Source organism: Lissotriton vulgaris, chromosome 2_1 (genome assembly GCF_964263255.1).
Source record: "Lissotriton vulgaris chromosome 2_1, aLisVul1.2, whole genome shotgun sequence".
In the NCBI taxonomy this organism is placed as follows: Eukaryota; Metazoa; Chordata; class Amphibia; order Caudata; family Salamandridae; genus Lissotriton; species Lissotriton vulgaris.
In genome coordinates, this window is record NC_141687.1 from 1,425,197,016 (window position 1) to 1,425,214,877 (window position 17,862).

Below are 17,862 nucleotides of genomic sequence, written 5' to 3' on the forward strand. Positions count from 1 at the left end.
TGCAGATCTGTCTCTCTGCTACTCGCACACCCAGGGCAAGAAATCACGGTTTGTGGGGCGTTTAACCACTTATGTGTTACGTCCCTAAGAGGCAATGAACCATGTCTAAACTAAATGTATAGTTTCTTAGCCTGGGGAGGTTGGATATCATCCAGAAATTTCTCAAAATGGGGTTGGGTCTTAATATCCAGGAAAGTATTAGTCAGCCTACCCATGGAAGAATGTGTTGTTATAAGTTCCATTCGGTAGCGCTTAAGTGCCACACTTAGTATTTTCTTAGAGTACATGGCACAGCCTTGTGAAAATCAATAAAGTGCAAGTCAATATTCTTTGCAAGTGTGATGTGAGAAACATCTCCGATATTGAAAATGTCTTCCTATGACTTGACAGGATTCAGATTTTAAGGTTTAAAAAAATATTTTTGTGGTACAGCGGACTTTTGCAGGTCTGGAAATATAGACAGACTGCTACTCTTTGGATTTTACTCCCAACCATGTGATCTGAACAAACCCACAAGTCCAAATCCGTGGATTCGCCGAACATTTTTTAAATTACTGAGCATATAGACAACCACCATTGGCATTATTAACATCAGTGTGAACATACTTACAAGTACATATAAACCACCTTATATATGTATTTTAAAATATTTATCAATTTTACCAGTTTCACAAATCTGCAAATTTATGGGCCAGATTCATAAATTGGCAAGAAAAGAAACCCAAGACTTGACTTCTGATTGGGTACATTCGGACCCCACCCTTCCACATGGAAACCACACTCAAAGGCACTTGCTTCTCCTGTGAAGTCTCTAGAAGGAGGATTAAGAAGCAACAGTGCTGTGCGTTTAGACAATGGCTGAGGCTACATTGTCCTTCCAAGATGAGGATCCACAGGCTCAGGATGAAGAAGATACACCACTTCACAGATAAGAAAGTGATATGTGGAAGCCTTTTACTATACCTTCCTGGGTATAGAAGGTATCAGCAAAATATGTCAAGTGCACAATTTGTGGCAAGCAGTTATCCAGAGCCACGGCAAAGAAATATTTGCATGGGGCAAGATCTATGTGGAAGCACCAAAAAACAGCTCATGAGAGGGCCTACAAGCAGATAATGTCAGAGAAAGCAGGATCAACAGGACAGAAGATGTCGACATCAGTTTTGGGAGAACTATCTTCAGCTGCACTCCTTACAATACCATCTGCTTGTGAGGAGTTAAGTGACATGGTTACTCACTTAGCAAAATGCCACATGCTTCAGATTGTTAGACTGTCTTCTGTGGGTGCATTCTTGGATACCAAGACAACACATCACTTTTAGTTTCAGGCATGTCATTGTCTGTATTGCTATTTACATGGGTGTGTCGGTGTATGCCTGTGTGTAATATTACATGCATTAATGTTTGCTGGCTGTGCCATTGTCTGCATTGCTATATGCCTGGATATGTCAGTCTCTGCATTGGTAAGTCTCTGGGTGTGTCAGTGTATGCATCACTGTTAGCCTGGATGTCTTATTGGATGAATTAGTGCTTGGATGGGTGTATAATTGTGTGTTCATTTCTGTATGCCTGGGTGTGTCAGTGTCTACATTGGTAAGTCTCAGGGTGTGTCAGTGTGCGCATATGTATGCGCCTAGGTGTGTTAATAGATGCATTAGTGTTTAGCTGGTTTTGTCAGTGATTGTATTGCTGTATGTATGTCATTGTGAATGTTTGCATTGTTAAATACCTGGGTGTGTCAGTGTGTGCCTGGCTGTGCAATTGAATGCATTAGTGTTTGGATAGATGTGTCAGTGGCTGTATCAGCGTATAGTTGAGTGTGTCAATGAATGTATGTGTTTCTAGGTGGTATGTCAGTGGCTCTATCAGTATGAGCCTGTGTTTGTTAGTACCTCTGTCCATGTGTAGCTGGGTGTGTGAATTGTTGTACTGATGTGTGCTTAGGTGTGTTAGTAACCATAGCAACCTGACCTTGGGTGTGCATCCTCAAAGTTTAAAGTTTAACACTGCAAGAACTAATTTGTAAAGTACATTACCCCAATTGATGGTGCCATTGATAAAAGAAAGAAAAACTGAAATATTTATCAGTTTTACAATTGATAGCATTACAAAAGTAACTTACAATTTCAACAATGCATAAAGACGTAATTATAAAAAATAACTAAACATTTCTCTTTAAAGGTATGCATTAATATACCTAAGCATTTCTTATTCCCTGTTTTACTGTTATCAGGTTCTTGACTCATACGCAGTAAAGGATGTACTTTTTAAGCAAACATCATTGAACAGTGGGGAAAAACAATCATAAAGATTGTAGAAGAAAAGATCTGCACACTCTCATTGCAATTAAGAAACACTGTGGAATACACTCACTACAAATAAGCAGATACACTTATATAACTAATATAAACCATTACTCCATTATTAACTATTTACAAATATAGTTTTCTACACAATCACACCAAACACATGCATGTATATCTGTACAACAACATAAAAGAGAGTGATGACTGAAAGCACTTTACTATACCTTCTGAGGAAAAGAAGGTAACATCTAAATATGTGCAGTGCAATATCCGTGGCATGCAGCTACCCAGCAGCACTGCCAAGAAGTATTCAGATGGGACATGTTTCAATTGGAAGTACATAAAAGCAATTCATGAAAGGTGTACAACTGAATGATTAACTATGAAATAGGATTAGCAGAATTTTCCATCCGAAGAGCACCCTTGTGAGAATGTTCATCAACTGCAGCCATCAGAATACCAGCAGCCTGTGAAAATTTGAGTGAGATGATTACTCAATATATGGAATGCCACATGATTGCTGCAGTGAAATGTCTTATGTGGCTCCATTTTGTACTATTGTACTTGTGTGAATGATTGTATAGGTGTGTGAGTACATGCATGAGTACCAGTATGGGTGTGTTTGTGACCCTTACATGAATATAGCTGTTTACATTGCATGCGTTTACAACATATGTGATTACAAACAGTTGTTACAAAGACCGCGTTGTTACATCGCAGTACCATTACAATAATGACTTGCTGTAGGGGCATGCTGGACTTAGGAATAGTATAATTGACTATTCCAACTCAAGTGTGTGCAACAGTATGGAAGGTGTTGGAATGGTAAATTATACTATTCCTTAGTTTAGAGCACCCCTACAGCAAGTCGTTGTAACGACTTGCGTTATAATGGTACTGCGATTTACAATGCAGTCATTGTAACGACCGAAGTGTAATCACATGCTTTGTAACAAATGTGATGTGATGGCTGTTTCTTCCTTACATTAACTTAATAATAAATATGTTCATAACTTTACAAATATATTTTGAACGTATTGCAATACAACTTAAACCAAACACTTAAAAAACATAACATATCTTATTTAACTATTTACAAATACAGAAACACACTAAAACGAGAAATTTTATAACAAAAGGAAAAGATTATTCCTAGAAATATACCGGAAGGAATAGATGAAGAGGTACAAGGGAGGAGTAAACATGCTCATGTGTATAAATGAGAGTGTAGTAGTATTTGCCAGGATTAAATTAATACTGTAGGACCCCACTCATGCACTTGCAGTGCCACTGTCTGTTTACTTTACCTCTGCAAATATTGGGAAGAATGAGTACTGGCTCGTGGTCTATGCAGGTATAAAGCAACACCACATCGATTGTGATCACAAGATATGACTCCTGCCATTCAATATCTGAAATCTTGTACCAAAAATCTCCACTATCTCTACAGTATGAGTGAAGGGATGCTACATATAAGAAAAGAAAGGAATCTATATAAATTGCTGTATTTTCAAGGAAGCTCTCACTAGAGCAGACTATCAGTCTCCCCGGGGACTTGAAGCAGTTTTTATGTATTTTAGGTAGTGTGTAAAACAATGGTAGTTTGGAGTAGTTTGATCTCAAGAAAATGTACTCATCAAAATCTAGGATCCCCCATCACGCCAATCCACTAGGTTTTTTGTCATATTGTTGCATAAATATTTTATAAACGTCTACTGTAATCACCTCGTAACAGTCATCCTGAGATAACTGTCTTAATACTTTTCTTTCTTTACAATATTCCCCCCTTTATCTGAGGGATTAATTACTATAGATTTAACATTCTTCAAGGACACGAAGGCATCTATTTGTGTTTGTGAAATTTCCACTCTTCTCCTTGATCTTGGTTAGTTCCCTGATCATGATCTTGTGGAAAACATTCAAAATATCATGCGGTAGGGTGGGAATTAATTTGATTATGGTGTGAAACCACTACTGCTAGGAGTCTCCCAGTCTATCCCTAGATCCCCCAGTACCTGATCTATTTCCACATTATCATTACCACATTCGCTATCTCTGTATAAGGTTTCCAGTGCAAATAAACCTTCCATATCCCCAATCTGAAAATCACGCTGCGGTCCACAGGTTGCTGCCAGTTACATTTATTTTTAGAAAGCTTAAGCACCTTTTTAAACTTCTTCTTTCGTATAAACAAATATAAATCAATGCTTGTTTGTGCATAATTGTAACCAGAATTTGGGCAAAATGACAAGCCTACTTCCAACAGGGACACTTCATCATTAGAAAGTTCAAGTTTGGAGAGGTTCATAACAGTTACTTTGGGGGCTAGTTCTTGTTGTTGTTCATTCTGTCAAAGCTGTCTCTACCCCTACTCTTCTGACCCTGTGCCTCTGCAGCACCTTTTCCTCTTCCGTTTCCCTTATTTTTCATTCTCAAAGGAGTGATTAGTTTGTTCAAAAACCACAGTTGATGGACAGAATGCAGAACAATGTCGTACATTCACCCCAGTACAGAGATCTGGGCCTAAATCCATCGTTTTTTTGCACTCCACACAACCCCAGTTCAGTCATGGCCATATGCAAATCAGTCTGACCCTGTGCCTCATGGGAACAGTCCAGCCCGAACTGCCTAGCAATGCCTTCCCTGGACTGGAAACAAGCTTCCGAGGACCGGTTTCTGGCATTCCAGCCGTCTTCAGCCCGGCTTGCTTGAATCCAGTGGTGTGGAGTGCATGGGACTCACGTCTGAGCATACCCATCCCACTCGGGTGACAAATGCAAAAACCACAGTTGATGGACAGAATGCAGAAAAATGTCATACATTCACCCCAGTACAGAGATCTGAGCCTAATATGGCCATGTCTGAACTGGGGTGGTATATTTTAAAATGTAGTAAACACATTTTAATCACTTTCCTTACAACTTCTCTATAATATAAACCCAATTACCCACTCCAAAATAAAATAAATAGACTATAACTTAATACACTTGAAAATATGAACAATACAAAAATACATGAATACACGCTAGATAAATTACAAAAAATACATTAAAAAATGTTTACACATAACAATTAATAGATGTTAAAACAAACATAATTTCTGTGTTTTTTTACTACTAAGTGAACAAAAGAAATTCTTATCTGCGATATTTTGTTTCACCATATTCTTGATCTCATGGTGTTTCTCCCATGCTATTCTTCACATATAACATTATGGAAACGATATTAAAGTCTAATACCAATGTTATACCTGTTGATATTATCACTCAAACACACTGAATATATTTGAATGGGTATAGGCATTAAAAAATATTCATACACCAAAACTACTGTAAAATGCTACTAATACAATGTCTGCAGAAAAAATAAATTAAAATAATTTGTAAACATCAGTTAATGTATGTAATCGCGGTTAGCGTATTTCTGCTTGAACGTAAATACATTTTGAGGGCGTTGGCCTTTTACGCGCCTGTCAATTTGTTTCAGCCCACGATGTGAGCAACATTTTTCATTCTCCTTAGCAGCCTGACTTGCGTTTATTTAAACTAGGTAAAACATTGCAAATGTAAAAGGTTCTGAAAAGATAGAAGTAACACTTTTCTATGGATTTTATGTCGATTTCAAAGTTTATGCTTAATAATAGCTCTCATGTCTCCACGGACGCCGAAGCATCGAGATTTCAACAGCCACATTTTCTCGTGTTAGTTTATATAACACTTGAACTATGGCTTGCCTGGAGGGAGTAAAGTTTGTCAAAACCAACTGCTTGGTTGATCTTGACAGGCAGTGCATTCAATCATGATGAATAGTGTCGTCTTCCGATCAAAAATAAAGCTATTTCAGACCTTTGTAGGTTTATAGCAATGCACATTGCTAAAAGCAAATCCTTACAAAACTGAAGGGCTTGGAAAGACACGAGGTAACGGAATACTGCGGAAACCAGGGAAACTAAACAAAAAATACTGCACAGAAAATAGAAGGACATTTGCTGCAGGGTAGAAAGGCATACATTGTGTAGTCAAAAGGAGAACACCCACGTTTACCTAAAACTCTCACCAGTATCAGCTCTCAACAAAAATGACGCGGATTATATGACCTACCAGCAAATGCAATTTTAGTGTTTTTTAAGAAATGGATAGATTGGTGAGCTTGCACGATTTAACTCCTGGAGTAAGCAATTAAATATATTATACGGGTTATGAGCACACACCCCTGAAATATCCAGGTTCATCGCTGTCAATTAAATAAAGCTACATATTAATGAATGCATCGTTTGTTAATTCGACCTTTATTAATTTACCCAACATTAACAGTAACAGATTCACCCTCTTTGCCTTGAAAAAGCAGCATCCAGGCAATCACTGACATTTAATAGTACATGAACTAATGTTGTGCAGGTTATCAATGCAAGAAATAGCCCACCTGATTTCAATTTTCTCATCGCAATCATCACACCACTCGTGGTGATTTCTCTCCAATGTCAGACTGGGACAGAAAATAGGCTCCGGCGCCAAAATAAAAGTGGCCCCACTGATGAATTAGATACATAAAAAAGTGTTTCCAAATTGGAGCAGTTTTGAATTTATAGGGACACACTGTATGAGTGTTTTGAAAGGAATGGAAGACAGCATGGATTTGAGCTTGCTACAGGAAATGTTTGCTTTACTATGAGGGAAATCTTTTATAAAAACTAGTCCTTCAGACCATAAAACAGTCCCACAAACAGTCAAAAAATGGCCCACATGTGTCAGACAGCCATTGGGCTCTTCTTGATTGCCCTATAGGCCAGTCCGACCCTGTTTCTCTCCAATCATTCCATAAAACTTGGATATTGTTGTCTTAGATTCCCCAGTTCCAGCCAGTATTCATGCACCAAATTAGGAACATTACATGTTATTGACCCTAAATGGAGAATAATATAATGGCCTGATGTTACCAGGTCCGTTTCAACATGTCAAACCTAATTCTGGGTCCAATACCAGAGAATTTTACAATTCCATTTGTTGGTGGTAAATGTCTTAAGGGGATTGCTGTGGGTTGCTGGATGAGTTGGGATGTTGGGCAGGCACTTGAGGCCAGAAAATGGATGTATGAGGCTAGGAGAGTGTTGTCTGCTTTCCCGTGGTACAGGAAGGGGCAGGTGGATACCAGGCTGTGCCTCTGTCCACAGCTCTTGCGTTCTCATGTTTTTACTGGCTAATATTGTATTTGGAAACACCTGGTCGTTTGTAGGATGGCAGAGCAGTATCCCTCCAACGATACTGCTTCACCATACTTCGAATGATGTCCTATATGTATAAGACACTTATAAGCAAAGCAGCAAGAACTTTAACCATCTAAAAATTGTGAAATTTCAAAAACAAAAAAGACCTTTGAAAATCATTCTCCTGATAAACTCTCAAAAATGGATCTCTTTTTGTATGTTGTGTGACATAAGATTTAAAAAACAGGTAACATTATTTTGTGGAAGAATAGATTATAAGCATTCTTAAAACGAGTAAGGAGTGTGATGTGGGTAATAAGTTTTGTTGGGAATCTTATGACATTTGCCTACAAGGTGCATTGGAACTGTGTTGGATGCACAGGCATGGTGAGTGGTACCTCTTTGGTGCTAAACTCTGATGTGAGATTCATATGAGATATGTCAGTATATTCAAACTGTTCTGTTGGAGAAAGTCATTATGTTAATATAGTAAACATTTTACAGACCTATCCACAGAGATCACAGAGCAATCATTTAGCTATGGTGAAACTTGGAAAAATGAAGATGGTTAGTTAACTGCCCTTTCACATTAGGACATGGGAACAGGAACTATGTAGAATCTCAAGGAGCAGAGACAACAAATGGGCAAAAGGTGACTGCTGTAGGTCCATAATACTCTGGAAAATGTGTTACATGATCGTGGTTCTCCTATCAGAGTAAACCAATAAAGGAAAGGGAGGCAAAAGTAATAAATGCCTACTTAGCAGAACCTTTACGAAGAACATGCTTTTTATTTTGTAGAAGCACACTACAGTGAGTTAAAGAAGAGTATAATTTGTTTACAACGGCGTTGTTTGGCCAGGTGACTACTCAATCCACGATGTTGCCACTACTAGATGTGTCATATGCACACAGTCACAAAATAAAGGATAAGGATTGCCTTAGAGGAGTTATTGGGATGAAATGGCAGGTATTACATGAAATTATTCCTTATCTCACCATTAGCACAGACACCACCCGACTTCCTAAACTTTACATGCAATTTACTACATCCTTGGCAGTTTGTGATTAAAAGTTTTAGTTGGCATACTTCAATTTGACATTTCAAGATGGAATCTCATGCTGTAAATCAGAGGCAAAAATCCGAGTCGTGATGTTGTGAATCTCCCACTCCAGCACACTGGATAGGCATAATTTCAGTTTTTACAAGATCTTGTTTCTCACGAGATTACACATGAGTAATCATAACGCCAGCCATGTTTGGATTCCTCTGTGTAAACACTGAACTAAAGGATTGCTTTCCAATAATTGGAAGCAGTTTTGGTAATTGAAGTCAAGGACCCTATGCTAATTGGTACATTGCAGAGAAGATTCCAGAAAGAAACATTTTTTGTATTTTGGGGGGATTTGTTGTTGGAACTCTAGTCTATTTCAGTCTCTTACAATTTCCCATTGACCCAAGTTAATTTTCTTTTCACATGTTTGAAGATAGCAAACAAAGGTTAAATGAAGAAGAAATCTGCCTTTATTGTGACTAAATCTGTCTCCATATCCTTTCTGAGACATATCTTTTTTTAGGGTATTAGGGTTGAGGGTGGACACTGAAAAATAATAGAAAGGAAGCAATTATCATTAATATCTTGTTTTTCTACAGGATTTGCCATTTCTATAATTTAAATAACAGGAGTATATACCTGTAGACAGTATCTGTACAAAATAAAGTATAGTGATACACATATATCTAACAACAGCAATCCAGTTGGAATATCTATCTTTAAAAAATCTTACAATTGTCTTTATTTCATAGGTATCTGAACATCAAGACTGAATTGGTACAGACAAAGACACAACAGACCTGCTCTCAATGCTGTGTTTTCTTTCCATTTCCCCTTTGGCTCTCTTACTACACTCTGAGTCTTAGAGTGTGAATGGGCCAAACTTCAAATGCACAGTACTCCCCCAGCCATAATTGAACCTGACTAATTGAGAGGCCTATGTGGACTCTGAGCTTGGAATTCTGCATCTGAATGCTTTATCTTTGAATTATGTTACGTAGAAAATCAATGTATTGTAAAAGAATGCTGCAGAATCTTGTTCTGAAAAAGATTACTAATGTGAACAGGCAGTGAGGTTGTCACAGCAGTTAGATAAGCAACAAGCAGAACCCAGGATCTTATTGACACCTTAATGTTCTACAACTAGTGTTGCTACTTCCACTAGACAATAGACGCTTTGGGGCTCAGGGTATATGTCTTGTTAAATGTTACATGTTCTTATTGTTTTGAGACAATGACGCAAATGTATCCAAGCAGTGCAATTATATGTCTGTCAGTAGATGTACCGTGCAATTTGTAAATACCAATAAAAAAATTAAGAAAAAAAAAGGAGTTGTAGCAACTTGATTGATGCCCTTCATAGCACATTGTAGTTGCCTTCAGTAGGATACCGTCTTGTTTAGGAAATATTACGCTGTCTATTTGGGTCAGCTTCAAGCATCTTATTTTAGAGGATTAATTGATGTTAAAAGAAACACTAGCATAAATATTTAATAGACCTACAGATTGCGAGGCCCTTAAAACTCTACTGCTTCAACAGATCACAGATGGGTCGAAGACAAAGGGGAAAAGAAGCATACAGTTAACCCCTTCGCTGCTGATGACGAGCTCAGCTCGTCATCAGCCACGGGTGGCGTGTGCTGATGATGAGCTGAGCTCGTCATGCAACGCGGTAAAATGAAAAACGCCGCACAGCGCAAAAATCGCCGCAGCAGCGATGCGGTTAAAGACCTTGAAAGGGAAAAAATAAAAACTGAGACTCGGTCTGAATAGACCAGAGCATCCTCCCTAACATATCTGTAGTTTTATGCAATACATCAGCCTCTCCGGGAAAGATAAGGAATTTTGTGTTTAGGAAATCTCTGCTTATTGTGGTACTGAAAAGCATTATATGAAATTTTGTCCCAAATGAGTAAAGAATCAGTAGCAGGGGAATGAGAGACTGTAGAGTAAAAAAGAGGTTCACCTCCTGAGCAATTTAAGACTCCCTTAAAATAACTTATGAAACTTTTTACTGAATCTGTATTTCTTCCATATAATTTCAGATGTGGTCTTACAAATTAATAAAACACTGTAATTTATAAGTCATTTACTTCATTCAGGGGAGACTGGTACTTTCATGAACTAGGACTTTGTTAAGAACTTGGAATTAATGGTGATTAAAAATAAAGTGGAGCAGGTTATGGTGGTAGATTGACCCAATACTCTTTACATGCTACCTTTGTTATTGACATTTATACAGCCACATAGTAAAAGATTATGCATTGTCATTTTAAACTCTCCTAAATTGCAGCTTATTTTGGTATTAGCTTAATTAGTACAACATAATTGCTTCATATATTGGCAATTGGATACTCCACAGTTCAATTAACCTCAATCTTCTTCCTTTTGTGAAACTCAAACATAAACCTCCACTGAAGGGGAGTTGCACTAAAATGTGTTCTGTTGCTGCCTCTGCAGTGGAAGACATTATTTGTATTCCCGCTGTTCAGTTGGTGCGAATGGAATATCATCATTTCCTCATTGTGTTTAGGAAGAAAAAAGCAGAAGCACTATTATTTCATCCACCTAGATTTGGAACCTAGATGACCCATACTTTGCAGTCATATTGATACATTAACAGCTTCAAATAGAATAAATGCTCAAAAGACTGTCATTGTTCCAAGAGTCTTTGGCATTAATATAAAAACATAATGGTTCAATATTTCAAGTCTCTAAACAAACTTAGTTCAAAGTTTTTTTTCCAAGACACATTGACTTCCAGAATGCTTCTCTGTAATTTGATTATTCTCAGCGAACTCTCAAACAGATAAGATCCATAAGCAGTAGCCTAAAATATATAAAGCAAGAGTGCTATCTGTAGCTATGTAACACCTTGATTGCCAAGCAAGGATTCCATGACACACAAGGAATGTTATACCCGTAATCCAAGATGGCCACCATTACACTACGTAGACTTCATAAATGCAGAGCTTTCTGACAGGCAGCATCAACACTATGTATATAGCACTTACCATCCCTTTGCAGCAGTAACCTAAGTACAGAAACTTTTTAAGTGCTGCGTGCCTGCACCCACTGGGAGATGAACACCCAACCCTACTTCCTGATCAGCTGCCCGAAAGTGCTCACCTGAAAAAGCTGCCCTCTATGTAGCTGAGCTCCAGGTTTTTCTGGATGTCCAACCTAAAAGTAATCTAAACAAAATGAAAAGAGCAATAGATAGAAGGTTATGTGCTTGCGCTCTTTTGTCAACAGTAATAGATGGAACTTGTTAGGGCTGCTACTAGGGATAGGGATGACGTCTATCTATGAGGTTGTATGCATGAAAAACCACAATATGAGATCACTACTCACTGTGAGTTGCAGCCAAGAGTGGCCTTTATATTGTATTCTAGACCTTTTCCTTGCTGAATGTTTTTAAAACTTTATGATCTCAGGCGGACGCCTTACCTTTTTTCTATTTTTTCCCTTTTCTTTCATTTTCACAGGCGTTTGTATATGTAAACAGGCAGTGATTTAAAAACAGTCCTGATGATGATCCCGGTTTATTAGGAGCAATAGGGATCGAAACGTTGACGCTTAAAAACAGTGTGACATGTAACTCATTGTGCATTTTAAGTTTTACACACTGTTGGTTGAGATTTGCGGAATTGTTCATTATATTCGCAAGCCACTCTTTGGCTCCAAAGAAATGTTTTCTTGCCTGTAAAAACTTTTTTCTTTTCACCTACCCTTTCTCTTAAATCTATGGGCTTTCCCATTTTCTTAGGATAGGTACAGGATTGTGCCCTATCTAACTGTTCGTATTTGACCACTTCCAGGTCAATTAATTCCTTGATATTTTTGAAAATAAAACACTCCTCGCCCGGCTGGGCTTGGAGATAATATAGTACTTATTGTGGTCTATATTGCCATTCTTCCTTTTATTGTTGTAATCCCTTAGGACCCTTGTTCCTTTTAGAAATATATGACCCATGGTCCGAAGGTCCCTTTCGGGTTTTCCTTGTTTTCTTAAAATGAAATGTCTATCTAGCCGTCACCATATACTGTAGTAAAACCACATCAACAAGGATAAATGCAATGTATCCCGAGCAAAATCAAACAATATGCAAGTCATCAATCAAAATAAAGCATCATATTCCAAGAGAGGTGTCAGTCTTCTTCTTTAATATTCACATCAGCATCTCTTTGATTGCTAGCCAACACGTGTTTCGTCTAATTATAGCAGTTTGCGCATTTAGACTTCATCAGGGCTAGAATGTACAACAAAAATAACAATTACAAACTAAATATGTCTTGCAAAACATATTCAAAAAGTAGTGCAGAGAATGCAAGTTTTATCTCAAACCAGTGACATCCATATCACCTCAAAAGACAGGAACATCCAAATAGCAATGTCACCTATATGTCGAGGTAACAAATTCTAACAGAACACCCAATGTGAGTAAAGCATATTGAAGGTGAACAAAGAATGATCGAAAAAGTTTATTAATGGGATAAGAAGTGCGTAGGTAAACTCGATAGAACCAAGAAGAAACCCAAAGTGAAAATTAAATAAAGAATAAAGGAGAATAGCGTATAAAGACATATTCAACCAAGCAGAATCCACAAAAATCGTGACGCCTAGAAAAACCCTAAGTGAGTAACAACAAATATAAGGAAAAATTAATGCTAATAAAAACGCTCACCAGCACATAAGTTTACGAAACTGACGACACCACTGACTATCTGTTCCGAGTGGTGCAATGAAGAAGCTGCATAACAAAGTATTATAGAGGAGATATTTACCGAATAAAATCCATCTCAGGCTTGAAGTGGCATTGCCACTCCCTATTATCTACATCATCAGACTAGGCAAAAAGTCATAAGGACAGCTGCAATACTCACTACATTTGAGCTTTAAAGTTGATTCAACGAAGAAGTAGCACCTCAATTTATAGAATTATCGAAACCCTCGTCAGGGTAAAGTCCGGTCACAACATCTAAAACAGAACATCTTTATTAAGTCCTCAGCGATAAAAGTATGTCATTATACCTAGTCTACACCCAATAAAATCAGAGATACGTTTAATGGCCCAACTCAGTCTAACTTTACAGTCTCAAGTCAGGACTTGTCAAAGCTTTTAGACAACGTCTCAGTCAAAATTTCCCCATATTTTGAAACACTCATAATGTTAAAAGGTCATCATTTTACATAGACAGCGAGTAAAAACTCGAGAGGTAAACATCTTGTAAGACACTTACCGAGTACATTTATTATTTCCAATACCGGTGGCAGCACGAGTACGGCGTCTAGCACCCGCACCATCTTAACAATCTAACAGCCAGGAAGCAGAAATATAAGAAAATGGCTCCCTTAACTATTCCTCAGGGCCAAATTCCTTTCAATACATCATATTTGCAAATGATTTTTTGAGATCCTTGCATCTAAAATATTATGTATCTCATATTTATTATCAGCATTCATCTGAATTGGAACATGACTTCAGTAAAGAAGTATAACATAGTGGGTGATTTTATGTTAAAGGGCCACAAAAACTGGATTTATTATCTTTTCAATAATGCAGCACACATAAGAAGAGGAAATAACAAGGAGAAACACATTTACGCCTTAATCTGGGAGGTGTAGTGATTTCACGCAATCCCAGGTCTACAAACCTTTGTAAATTTGAAATTGTGTGAAATACATGGTTGGATCCACAGGAACGTCCATGTTTCACCCATTGAACCCCTCCCAGAATAGAATGGAATGCAATGCCGCACAAGCTGCTGCATAGCATTACATTTCTTTTCAAAGCCACGCAAGGAGGCACAAATCACCTGTTGCACGGCTTTGTAAACAATTACTAGTATTTTGCTTTTGTTTTCTAACAAACACTTCCATAATGTTTCCATACAAGCATGTAATGCACTGCATGCCCCCTCCCTATTTCCATAGTGACAGCAGCTAGCCCCTACAGCAACATCGAGAGGCAGGGCTGGAAAAACCCTTGCTGGTGCACCAGCAGTTCACAAGACCATTGGGTAGGAGCAATAAAGTGGCTAGTTCTTTATAGCCGTTGGTATAATTTTATAAAACTAGACGCCCAAAGTTTCTACACTCTTAAGTAGTGCACATTCACCCATGTCCCATACCCCTCACCCTCTGATAGCAGTTAACCCCTTCAACAGTTCAGTAAGGTCGGGCTGGAGAAACGTCTGCTTCTGGATCAGGAGTTCACTGTAACCCCGGAGGGGCTTGTGATCAGATGATTACTGGTGCTAATGGTTCACACTGTTTTCCTACAAACACTCCAACAATTCTACCACACAAGTAAGCAATGAATGGCTGGCTCCTCTCAAACCCTTAATGACAGCAGTTATTCTCTCCAGCAGCAGTATAGGGCTGGGCTACTAACTCATGTTAGTGTATTAGTAGTTCACTGTAATGCAAGTGATAAGCTGGTGAGAGTTTTAAGTGGACAATTGTTTTGAAACCACATGACTCTGCAGCATACTGCCACCCAGGGCCCAAATGACAGCAGTTATCCACTTCAATACTCAGTGAAGTGGACCTCTTAGGGAAACCCTTGCAGATGCCTCACTAGTTCAACAGACCCCTTAAGGGGCTAAAGGTAAGATAGACACTGGTCAGTAAATTATAGTTTCCCCTAACTCTGGTGCTATAAAAGCTGCCTAGCCTCAGTGCAGACACCCTTGCAACATGGTGCAAGGGTACTATCACTGCAGGGTGATTGTTTATTTGCAGGAAGGTACACCTTCCTACACATAAACAATATTTAAAAGCAATTTGCTGTGTCTATGTATACTGCAGAATGCAGCACACATAGAAAGAGAAAAATACGAAGAGAAATTAAGAATTTCTCCTCGTATATCACCATCCTAAGACCAGATTTTACCTGGCTCTAGTTTTTGGTGATGCCCCAGCCTTGTAAATATGGGGCAGGTCAAAACGAAATAGGTGTTATGGTGGAACGCCGACAGCAACACCCATTACCCGCCCCTTTGCAGCCAAGTTAAGTGGCTTTATGCCACTTTGTAAATTGTGGGGTAGGGAGAAACGCCACAGGAGTGTCTGGAAAAGTGACACTCCGGTGGTGTTAGGAGCTTGCAAATATGCCCCTGTATGTTCGATGAGTCAACATCCTGACCCACCGTTAACACCACAAGAGATGGATGAAACCACTAAGGAAGAAGCTAATCAGAAACTACCTAGACCTTGTGCATTACACTTGCTAAATATCATGATGTGCATTTTTATTCTGTAGCCATTCTGTTCTTTTACCAAATGTACATGATTGGAGGTGCACTGTCAAAGTAATTGAGCAGGTGTCATTCATAAACTATTTCATCAAAAAAGCAAAGTTATGTTGCATGAACAGCCTGCTACCATGTTGGAGATATGCTTACTGACAGACACCAACAGATGCAATCAGATGATGTTCAAACCTCGCAATGGGCTTGGCAGATAGCAACGCTGATGGACAGTACTGTGAGTGAATCCATGACCCCAGCTAAAACCACAATAGCTAATATCTGAGCTGCCCAATAGCTTCTTTCTGTATACATATATGAGTGTATGTGAATGTGAACCTTCTGTGCAGTGTGGTGACATTATCCCCGGTCCCTCCAGTTCTTGTCTCATTCCTTACGTATGGAGATGACTATCTTCCTGACAGAAAAAAGAACCGGGGAATGCTGGGACCCCGAACCTCAACTACTCCCACTGGGAGTACATAACCAGTACCTACCCAGCATTCCACCTGTTCTTTTTTCTGTCTGCAGACAGAATTGAAAGAGGTTGCTGGTGCTGCTCCTGCTGCATTCTTCTGTGGGTTCCCATCCGGCTGCTGGACTGTCCTGGACGTGCTGCACGGTGCCCCCTGGATTGCTGGGCTTGCCAGGATGCGCAAATATTATTGGCCGGCCCTTTTTATGCTGGTGTGCCAGCTCTCCCTGTGTGTTCCAGTTTGCAGGGCGTGTCTTCCTGGTGGCTGGGCCAGGATGGAAGGTGTGCTGGAAGCTGGATGGTGGCTCGGGCTGGCTTTGTGGTGACCCAGGCGTGCCTGGCGGGCCGCTGTGGAAGCGGTTTGCCTTTGCCAAGTGCTCGAGTGTTGGAGTGCCCCTGGGCTGACTGGTGGTAGCCGACAGTGTAATGTGTAGTCTGCCTTCCCTGGTGGTGAGTACCGCATAGAGGATTTCCTCACATGTTTCTGTTGCCTTTCAGGCTGGCACATTTCTTCCAGGCATGGTCAGGACATTTGGGGTCCCCGGCCCCCCTGCTCTTTGTGTTCTATTACTGCCAATTGGGGCTTGGTGTGGGATGTTCTACGTGGGCTGTCGTGGGCCACGGAGTTGTGGATGTCTGTTGAAGCCCTGTGCCTCTGGTGCCTCTCAATGGTCACAGATGACTGTCTGTGGGTGGCTGGTGGCTCGGGGCTGCACTGCTGGTGCCCTTGGAGAAGCTGGTGGCAAGGTTGGGGGTTTGCGTGTTGCCCTGCGGTTCCAAAGCGTACCTGAGCTGGCTGGTGGGGACCGATGGTGTTGTGCGGCATCTGCCTGCCCCAGGGGTGAGTACTGCATTGCGTTTTGTTGTCTCATATCTTTTGTGTTCCTTTTTGGGTGCCTTGGCCATTTTTGGGAGTCATTGGTCTCCCAGCTGCCGGGTCGTTTGCTGTCAGTGGGGGCTAGGTATCGTGGGTCGTCCTTTTTACATCGGCCTTTGCGGCTCCCTTTGTTTCTCCTCTTTTGCTTCTGGCTGGCAGGAGGGGGTGTTGGTGTGGCAGCCGGTGTGGTCTGGTGTCTGCCTGCCTTGAGGGGGGTGTGCTGAGTTGTGGTTTTCCCCTGTTTTTTTCACAACTTTTCTGTGTCTTGCTCCTTCTTGGGAACCCTGTTGTTCCTCTTTACCGGGCTGTTCCTCTTCTATGGCCTTGTATTGCTGCTGCCCTTGGGTGGTGGGTGGCTCGGGCTGTGCTCAGGAAGCCCCTGGGGTACCTGTTTGCCATTTGGCTCTTTTTTGGCTTTGCTCTGACGCTCTCGCTTTGGGGCTCAGGAGGGTATGTTGTGGAGTCCCTGGCTTCTGTTGCACATTCTCTGTCTTCCATGGTGTGTTTCTGCCTGATGTGTCCCTGGTGTTTCTGTGCCTGGGTTTGTGTTTGTGCGGTGTTGGCAAGTTTCTGTCTCTTTCCGCTTGGGGCTTGGTCTTGTCATTTGAGCTTGGTCCCTTGGGGTTTTTGCATGCCTCCTAGCCACTTGTTTGGTTGAGCCTAGTGCATGCAACAGGAATGGATCAAACCAT